Source organism: Pollicipes pollicipes, unplaced genomic scaffold (genome assembly GCF_011947565.3).
Source record: "Pollicipes pollicipes isolate AB1234 unplaced genomic scaffold, Ppol_2.1 Scaffold_6138;HRSCAF=7277_pilon_pilon_pilon, whole genome shotgun sequence".
NCBI classification, from domain to species: domain Eukaryota; kingdom Metazoa; phylum Arthropoda; class Thecostraca; order Pollicipedomorpha; family Pollicipedidae; genus Pollicipes; species Pollicipes pollicipes.
Window position 1 is genome coordinate 19,396,589 of NW_023596818.1, and position 10,822 is coordinate 19,407,410.

Below are 10,822 nucleotides of genomic sequence, written 5' to 3' on the forward strand. Positions count from 1 at the left end.
GCCTAAAGGGAGGGCACGTGCCTCCTGTGCCCCCCCCCCCCCCCCGTTTGCCTGCGCTTCTGCTCACGACGCGAACACAGCTAACGGCAGCCTAAAGCCTTGCACTGAACCCAGTCCAAAACCGCGTGGCGAGCATTTGAATCCATCTGTCCCAACTTGCAAGATGATTTCAAACACCGCGTAGCGGACCAGTCACTTTCGTCGCAAGATTATCAGGTCAGCTTTAATTCTTGCAACCGGTAAAAATTCCAGCTGTTTACGGCCTTTCACTGTTTATTACGTAAAGGAACTTAGGCTGAAAATTCGTGAAAAGCACTGATTGGAGAGGCATTGGAAACACACTGTGTCGCCGCTGATCTGCGGGTTCAGTACTGATAAAGCACAGTTTGCAGTATATTTCTGTCACGTGCTTAAAATTGTCCTGATTTAAGTCGCTATGTTTGAAAGCATTTCATGGCTCGACTTGGTCACACAGCGAAACCTCGATGCTTCAACGTGTGTTCTACACAAGCTCACGCTGCGAGAGTTAGAGAGCACAGACCAATTCTAAGCGTTGAGTTTCATGTAACTGGGATAGTCTGTTGCAACTTGTATCCATGTTCGCAATTTTGTCACCAAATATCTCGCAAAAGTGTTCATTTTCGTCACCAATCACATCCTGTAAATCGGCAGCTTTTTCACCCCTGCTTGAGTAGCCAGATGATCACTTAGACAGTCAGAAGGGCCTCTGAGCAATTGGAGGCGCCCATTGGTGACCGGAGGAGCCCCGGGCGGTCAGTAGGACCCCTGGACAGTCACCAGAAACACCGCCGGCCAGGAACTCGTCACTGGCCAGAGGGACCCTCTGTGGGCAGAAGGGACCTGTTCCTGTCCCTTCTCTGAGCGGCGCAGGCAAAACAAAAAAACACACACAAAAACGGCGCATGCGACCGTAGATACAAAGAGGTTCCCTCTGTGTACACAGGGGTCTCTTTTCCTCCTTTCCTGTCCTCTGTCCTCCATAAGAGACCTGCCCCTTGCCTGGACTGCCAAAACAGCGCATAAGCGACCGTAGGTACACAGAGGTCAAGAGATACAAGACCGGGGGCGCAGCCAATCTTGGCAAGGGGATGCACATGGCTGACAAAGGGGCCCCTAATGGAGAAAACCATCACCCCACCAAAAGTTATCGGATATGGCCCATTTGAATCTGAGGGGCACGATTTTCCTCATTTCATTATTCTTTTTACCTTTTGAACATAAACAGCAGCCAGAAGTCATCGGAAGATATGATTCCCTTGTGCATTTTAGAATCAATAAAGTGAAGGAACCGGGTGCAAAATGACTGTATGGAATAATGCAATGCCACTTTTCATTTTACCAAGGCACAAATGGCTTTCTAAAACGATATCACTCAGGAGTTTCGTCGGAATAAGTCTGGATACAGGGATCTTGAGAACCCAGTAAATGCACATTTAAGATCGAAATGGGTTCAAAATTTTGCATCAGTATGACAAAGTTATGCTCGTCTGCAGATAGTCAACCTGTCTTCAAAATGGCTGTGTTCGGTTATGAGCCTGCGCCCTCGCAATCATTAGAAACAAACTACCCGACGCCCAGCGTTGTAATCTCCGTATGCTGCGTGTCCTCGGTGTGCGGCTAATATTAGCCGGTGGCCGCCGGGTGGATGAAGACAATGGTGTGTCTGAAAAAGCTTGGCCTTGGTTTGGTTGGCCTTGACCAGCCAAAGATTTGCTACAGCCAGTGGTGCCACATATGCAAATAATGTCACCGATAACCGCGCCGTCTTTCCTCGAATCGTCCGCGATGACAGCGCCATCTTGACGCAGGAATCGGTGACTGCGCCCCTCCTGGCGGCTCGGTGGAGGCCGGTCGGCGGAGCACGGATCGGTCGAGCACGTGGGGAGCGTCACGTCCAGCAGCTCTGCCCGCAACGCTGGCCGTTCCTCTCCCTCCCGTGTACTGCTGCAGCTAATTCTGGAGTTTCAGCCTGCCGATCCGCTTACAGCAGGGAGCACCCAGGCTGGAGCAAAGTGCACATTCACTGTCGTGGCGCCATGCCCTGTTTGTCACCGGCATCGACGACTCTCGTTTCAAAAAAGGCAATTGCTGACGGGAAACAAAATGTAATTTAAAGATCATCCACATGCATATAGAAGGTTGCCGTAAAATATTTTTTGAGACTCTTTGCAAAGATTTAAGGAATTTAGAAAGTACGTTTTTGTCGGCCATACAACAGCTTGTGCGTTGTTTCAGGACGCATGGCGAGGTAGGTGATGACTACAGCGCCGTCCCTTGGACACACCAGACGCCACGACACCTGTTCAGCCTAACTGTAGATTAAGAGCGCGTAGCCATCGTAAACATTGCACGCATAACGCCCCGCTGGTAGGCGGTGCAGTCAGTACGATCCCAGTAGCCTCATGCTTGCCGAGCTGTCCGCCCCGGTGTGAGTTGCCTGCCCGGTTTTACAGGTCATCGGTCATGGTAGGCCACGGCAGCCGAGCTGAGCCCCTCACCACTCTGAGGCCGGGCGCTCTCCTGATCCCTTCTGTCATCAGCGGTCATGTTTTCTAAGTAACAATAGATACGCCGCGTTGAGATAGCTATTGGAACAGATTATTCAAATGCAGACAGCCGCTGGTCATTGCATCGAAGGGGCTACACTGGTGCAGTTTGCCTTTGGAACACATGGCTCAGAAGTACAAAACGAGAAAGCCTTGAGTGTTAGCTTCACTGCATCAGAATTGAGGAGGAGTTGAAGTCTCTGTCAATCACTTTTCATCATTGCATTTGCGCATCGTTTGACTGAGTTATCACAGTAATAAATAATCTGCCTTTACACAATAGGGCCTTTCAAATCATGCTTTTGTTTGTAACGCATCCCCGGTAAGATGATGCCTGGGTAAGATGCCTGAGTAAGGAGGATTAGTGTGCTGCAACATAGCCATTGAAAACAGCTTTATAATTAAAACTTGATCAGACTTTTACATTGGTGCTTACAGTCGGACTGATGGAGGTACCGACTCTAAAGACATTGCCGGCCGCAAGTCATTTGCTGTTTGCTTCTGGTTTTGCGGTCTTTATTGTTTTGTTCAAGGCTTCACAAGCAAGCCGAAGGCGAGGTGTCTATCTCAGCAAAATGTCAGTTAGAGGCGGTGATGATCTCATTGATTCGACATTTTGTGATGTGGAAACGAAGTCGGCTGATGGGCGTACTCAGGTCTGTGGAACCAGCTGATGGGCATACTCAGGTCTGTGGAATCAGCTGACGAGCGCACTCAGGTCTGCGGAATCACCTGACGAGCGCACTCAGGTCTGCGGAAAGGAACACCGCCAGCAGCCCATCTCTGACCTGATCCCGGCAGCAGTCCATTTCTGACCTGATCCCGGCAGCAGTCCATCTCTGACCTGATCCCGGCAGCAGTCCATCTCTGACCTGATCCCGGTAGCAGTCCATCTCTGACCTGATCCCGGTAGCAGTCTATCTTTGACATGCTCCCGGTAGCAGTCCATCTTTGACATGCTCCCGGTAGCAGTCCATCTCTGGCATGATCCCGGTAGCAGTCCATCTCTGACCTGATCCCGTCAGCAGCTGATCTCTGACATGACCCCGGTCCATCTCCGACATGACTCCGGCGGCAGTCCATCTCCGACATGTTTCCGGAAGCCGAGAACAGCAACGAACGTATAAGTCTCCCAAAAACAACTTGCTGCGAGACACTGAAATGATGAATTACACAAAGGAAGCTAATTAGGTGACAGCTGAGACCGCGCTTGGAAGGCAAATAAATGATCTCTCAAACAGTCTGGATATAAAAATAGAATGATGAAAAAAACAGTGAATACAATGGAGGGCGACCTTTTCACACCAGCCGAGATAACTGGAAAGCCAAAGCCGCAGGTGGCATCACAAAAAGTAGAGGAACTTGCCAAGGAACGAGGTGACATTGAATGGAATCAAAGGAACGCAATCTATTTTTGTAGAGCCGCAAGTTCGGCACAAGATGCGAGAGGAGAAATATCCGGGCTAAATCTCGAGAGATACTCAGAGGCGGATTGCTTGGCATCCCGCCAGGGGTGGGGGATCTGTTTGCCACTCATCACCTCACTTAAAGAATTCAGTCATTTATGCGCTCCACTGCAAAAATCTGCGGAGATCGCCTTAAGCTCAACAAATCCACAGCATCGTTCGAGAGTCGCCTATATATCGTTGAGCCGCTCATCCGTTCCGAGCGTAAACAGTTCAACGAGCTTCTACACATCAGGAAGGAGCATCGGCTGTGGAGTTTTCACGAAAAGCGGCATACTGTGCTACAACAGCCGTCAGCAGTGTGGTACTGCGCGGGTTACGTCGCCGAGACGGATCAGACACCTGTGGCGAGTGCTGGCGATGTGCCGCCGCCCGGTTCGCGACAGGCCCACTGCGTGCGGTGCCCTGCGCCCCTGCGTGGTCCCGCCTCTCGCGTGCGGTACTGCAGCGGCCGCTGCCGCCCCTCGGGTCTGCTTGGTGACGGTGTTTCGATCGGTGGCGGTTTGGCGGCAGCTGGCAGTAGTCCAGCGGCTGCTGGCGGCTTGGCGGCAGCGGCTCAGCGGCGGCTGGCGACAGCTCGGCTGCTGTTGACGGTTTGATGGCTGGTGGAGGCAGCGCGGTGGCGGCTGGTGCAGCTCTTCGTTTGCTGGCAGTCTGGCGGCGGCCGATGCCATTGGGCGGCTCGGCTCTCGGCCGGCGACGGTGGACCGGCTGCTGACGGCCTCTCGGCCGGCGGCGGCGGACCGGCTGCTGACGGCCACTCGGCCGGCTGGCGGGGGCGGCGGCGGCTGTATGATCGCCACCCTCTGGAGATCACCACCCGTTGCCGGCTGCTCGCCTCTCGCCGGCTGGCGGGGGCGGCAGCGGCTGTGTGATCGCCGCCCTTTGGAGATCGCCACCCGATACCGGCTGCTCGCCTCTCGGCCGGTTGGCGGGGGCGGTAGGGGCTGTATGATCGCCGCCTTCTGGAGGTCGCCCCCCGTTGCCGGCTGCTCGCCTCTCGCCGGCTGGCGGGGGCGGTAGGGGCTATGTGATCGCCGCCCTCTGGAGGTCGCCCCCCGTTGCCGGCTGCTGACGGCCTCTCGCCGACTGGCGGGGGCGGTAGGGGCTGTGTGATCGCCGCCCTTTGGAGATCGCCCCCCGTTGCCGGCTGCTCGCCTCTCGCCGACTGGCGGGGGCGGTAGGGGCTATGTGATCGCCGCCCTCTGGAGATCGCCCCCCGTTGCCGGCTGCTGACGGCCTCTCGCTGACTGGCGGGGGCGGTAGGGGCTATGTGATCGCCGCCCTCTGGAGATCGCCCCCCGTTGCCGGCTTCTGACGGCCTCTCGCCGACTGGCGGGGGCGGTAGGGGCTGTGTGATCGCCGCCCTTTGGAGATCGCCCCCCGTTGCCGGCTGCTGACGGCCTCTCGCTGACTGGCGGGGGCGGTAGGGGCTGTATGATCGCCGCCCTTTGGAGATCGCCCCCCGTTGCCGGCTGCTGACGGCCTCTCGCCGACTGGCGGGGGCGGTAGGGGCTGTGTGATCGCCGCCCTTTGGAGATCGCCCCCCGTTGCCGGCTGCTGCCGAGTGCAAGTGTTTCTCTATGCGCCGGCTCCGGTCGAGTGCGCTGATCGTTTTACCCGTCCTGTGACAAGTCTCATCAGAGTGTAAGTTGTGTTGGTCTTGACCTACGCTATAGTACTTATACTTGACCTACATCATGGTTGTTACTGACGTCTTTTGGTGTTTTGGCTAGTCTTAATTCCTGTCCGTATGTTTAATGACAAGATAATCCGATGACGTGCGGTGACGGCCCGGGATGTGCTGCATATGTTAAGCGAGCGGTTAATGCCTTTGTGTCCCCAACGTTTTTTCGGAGAGTTCCTTTTTTGCCTGAGCAAATAGGCCCCCCGATATCATGTTAGTTGAACTCACTTAGTTATTAAATAACTAAATGAGCTCAACTAATAGTGATAATTTAAGTTGTTCCAAATTTCGTCGGTGACAGAGAACACAATTTTCCCGGGCTTACGAAGTTCAATTGGGATCGGTCTTTCGGTAAGCTTATCGAGGATTTCTAGCTCCAGAGATGGGATTAAAGGAGAAAGCGAATGATCCTTTCGCCGTTTTTCACCGGTATTGCACGACATACCTACGATGTCATTCCAGAAAGCCACAGAGTAGTGCTTGATGTGACGGTGTCGGACTGAGAGAGAGAGTTTTCAAAATTCGTTTTGTCTTCTTTTTTCAAGAGAACTGGGAGCCTTCGAGCTCACTTGAAAAACAAAGTTTACTACTAGGCCTTAGGCACCACCCAAGTGAACAGTTGGGCACTTTTGCAATTAACTTAAATAGGCGAGTGGCTGATGCATTTTCTTGTCAGTATTGGATGGTCTCGGGCTGAATGACTTTATGACGGCTCTTCTGGTCTAGCGCCGGGGCACACTAATTGCGTTTGGCGCTTGCACCCTTGAGGAGGCGGCAGAAAAAGTCAGCAATGTCAAAGATACCGCACTGACCAAAAGCAAAGACATTGCAACACTGGTAAGACGCTTCGGCCGCTCTGATGCAGGCTTTGTCCAAAAGCTGCAGCGGAGGGTTATCGAGTTGGAGAGGTGACTGGCAGTGGCATCACCAGGCGGGTCTGCTGACACTCAGGCGCCTGCTCAGGGACAGGTGTTTAGAACTTCTGTCAGGTTCGCGAACTGGTCCTCCCGCTCTCCAACTGCACGCTTGGCATTCACCGCCATCAAACCGGAGTCGGCCCAGATCTTGCAGCACCGAGTCCTACGCCTACGACCTCCGTATGAGTCACAATCGAAACCTGATGATCTCTGTGTACCGAAGCGTTTCTTCATCTCCGCTCTACAGCCACATTAGGTGAGGACATCGTGATGGGTGCCCTTCTCGCAGCTGAAGGGCTCAATCGGGCATAATGAGCAAAAATTCACTTTGAGGAACCGTTTAATTGCGCCCAATAATTCATATAACCCACCGGCGCCCTAACAGCGGTAGGTTTGTACAGCCTGAAAAGTTTGTGATGCTGTCCGCATGGCACGACAGCTCGTATGCCCACCAAAAAAGCCATGCCCACCATTGCCAGAGGCCTGTAGGCTGACAGTTGACCCTAAGACGCCGTCGGTGCTGGGATGGGAGGACTCCTATTTTGTCGGTGCGAGCCCGCACGGCTAGTGGCAACAGACACTTGCTAGTTCTCATCGATCGCTTCTCGCACCTGTGCGAGGTTTACCCTTGCGTGATTAGATCGTAGTGGGTGAAGCTAAAACTTTAGTGGTTGAATTCATCTGCAGGTACAAAGTCCCATCGGTTATTCACGCGAATCAAGGATTACATTTTACAGCGGAGGTTTTGACGAAAACTCGTGAAATTTTGGGTCTAAAAAACTCGCAAATTGCTAGTTTTACCCATAGGGGAATAGGACCGTTAAGCATATAAATTACACCATTTTAACAACGCTATCAAATATCTGGAGACGATGGAACACGATAAATGGGACGGGCACTTTCTTATGCTGATGCTTGGAAATATATCACAACTTCGCCGCTTTCTACGGTTTTGTCCGAACGAAATGTGTTTGGACGGTGCGCGAAGCTTCCAGTCGAGCGCACCTAGAGAAACCTTCAGGAAGTCTGTCGAGAACGAAAGCAGGGTTTTTGTTGGCAATCTGCGAGCCAGCTTGCAAGAAGCATATAATGTTGCTATCAAAGCATCTAACGCAAGTTCTGACAAGGACAAAGCTGGGAAAAAAGGCAAATCAAATTAAGCTACCTATGCCCCAGGGTTCGGTTTTTGCTGCACCGAGCTCTAGCACCACGCGGACAATATTACGAGTTTGTCAGACCGTACAAACCTGTGTTTGTTAAAGGAAGTGTTCCAGATTTGCACGGGATTTTAAACTGAAATAGACATCTCGTCCTGGAGATGGAGGTCTTGGAGATTATTTGCTGCAGTTCACAGCCTGCCCCTCTTAAGACCTAAGCCTCTTTAGTTTCCGAGCTACACGCCCGCAATGATGCGCAAACTATTTTGGAGAGACTATTTTAAGGTCACCCAGGCATCCATGACGCCATAATGACGTCATTCAAATCCTGCCATTCCATAAGCCATGCGGCGATCAAGTCCAAAAAATAGAATTGTCGAGTCGTCCATATCTGGCGTTCGTGAGCACAGTTTTCCGATATAACGACCGTCAATGGGCTCTCAATTATTATTAAGGAAGGTAAGATGTCGGAATGAAACCAGGACGTATTGGGGAGCATATTTCCTAAGCAGAGAAATTGCGCTGTTCAGAGCAGTCTTTTCCACCTTAAAGTATACGAATAGTTCTAATTAGCACATCTCATCATATCTGGTCCTTGCTAAAATATCTTAAAATATGCAGCATTCCATTCTATGCGCACGTGAGGAACATTAACAATCGGGTAGAAATAAAGGGTTGCCACGATTGGAAGGTTATCCGCAGGTACTTTTAGTTCATCATACCCGGTTGGGCCCTTTGACTGCGAGAAGAGCGTCTGGCGAGATGTCATCACCCAATGCGGCTACAGAACGTTTCAGTAGGCACTGATAATCAGATATCGAGCATTTATCCCACGGAGGTCATAACAGTACGAGTAGGTCCTTCAAGATCTGATTTGACTCCGGTTCCCCTCCGGAGGCCGTCAGTGGTGGACCAAGTCCTGCAAGATCTGATTTGACTCCTATTTGATGGCGGTGAGTGCCAAGTGTGCAGTTGGAGAGCATGGTGACCAGTTCGAGGACCGTAGTGTGAACAGGGGTTTTGTTTGTGCCTCTCGGAGCGGCCAGTGCCTGCACCCCAGAGTTCAAGTCGCCGCTGTCGCCGTCCGGACCGACATGCTCCGTTTTTAGTATGTTGCATGCAGTTAATGTTGTAAATGTATCATTTGAATATCAGAAATACCATAGTGGTATGAAATGATGCCATGTCATGCACGCCACTCTATGCTTTGTGCTGAGATGCGGTTTAGAACGGCTTTCAACATACTCTTTCCAGAGAGTGTCCCTGGTGCTGGTTGCGTCAAGTACCAGTTAAACACCGACGTCAGTGAATCTTGAACCAGATTGATAAGGAAATTTAGGCGGCGAGTCCTGCGACAGTAAAAGCGCGTTTGGCATCAGCGACGAAGCGTTTGTGCAGTGAGTGTAGTTTAGGACGGCGACTTCGTTTATTATTTGGGGTTTTGTGTGTGTCTAATGCAGGTGTTAGGATTTGGGAAACCCCGTGCTTAATATGACGAGATAGAAACGTCGGCTGGGTGGATCCTCAACAAATCGCGTCGGATAGGGGAATGGTGTGTCCTTCACAAATCGTGTTTTTGGCATGGCAGGAAATGACCACCAATCGCGTGCCCAATGCGCAATTCGCCATGTTTTCACAACGACCGTAGCGCACGGAGCAACACAAGGGGTCGGTGTTTTGCGAAAAGAATATTTTGGAGGCTGAACAAAAGGGTTTGTAATGCAGGCCATAGCTAATGATTTCGCAAATTTTGGTCCGAGCCGTAATTGTTCAGCAGCCTTTGATCTGAGCATGAACTCGTAATGTGTATGGGGATCCAAAACAGCGCGCATTCCCAGAATACCTGTCACGAGTCATGGCGGGTCTTATTGCTGTCATAGAGCCGGTGTTGTCACGAGTCATGGCGGGTCTTATTGCTGTCATAGAGCCGGTGTTGTCACGAGTCATGGCGGGTCTTATTGCTGTCATAGACCCGGTGTTGTCACGAGTCATGGCGGGTTTTATTGCTGTCATAGAGCCGGTGTTGTCACGAGTCATGGCGGGTCTTATTGCTGTCATAGAGCCGGTGTTGCCACGAGTCATGGCGGGTCTTATTGCTGTCATAGAGCCGGTGTTGTCACGAGTCATGGCGGGTCTCATTGCTGTCATAGAGCCGGTGTTGTCACGAGTCATGGCGGGTCTCATTGCTGTCAGAGAGGCCGGTGTTGTCATGAGTCATGGCGAGTCCTCATTGCTGTCATAGAGCCGGTGTTGTCACGAGTCGTGGTCGGGTCTATTGCTGTCCTAGAGCCGGTGTTGTCATGAGTCATGGTGGGTCTCATTGCTGTCATAGAGCCGGTGTTGTCACGAGTCATGGCGGGTCTTATTGCTGTCATAGAGCCGGTGTAGATGTTGCACCGCTGCTGCACCGCTCCTGCGCCTTACCATGACACGCCGTATCGGTATCGAATCGGTCCAACTTAGCACCCAGCGTAAATCAAAAGTGCTCTTTTCAAGGATGCCGCGAGGAGGTGTTATATAATATTGAGCAAAACCAGAGGATATTGCAGAAGCGTGTCTACTGGTAATGTACTGCGCTACACTGGTATACCCCATGGTATCCTCCGCCGCATCACCCTAACGTCTGGGCTGGCTGGTGCGCGTTGCCGTATATAATGACGTGCTGCATCTTGCATCATGGCATGATGTCCAGGAGCAGAAGGTAACGCACCAGTCTAAGGTACTTCATGGGTTGGATCAATTCGTGGATTGTCGATACATCCGTGGGCCGGGTTGGACCGGATCAGAAATTTCCACCAAAACACGGATAAGGACCGGACCGGATTTTCAACTTTGCCGGCTCACACGGATTAAACGAATTGAATATCAATCGAATGAAAATCACCACTAAATGGTTCCTGAAATTCTCGATAGACATCAACGTACAAAAAATATCCAAACCAAGAAAATACAGCGGTGCTAATTCCAAGCAATCCACAAGCATGCTCACGGTACACAGCTCAACCCTATATTCCCTACACAAATTTTC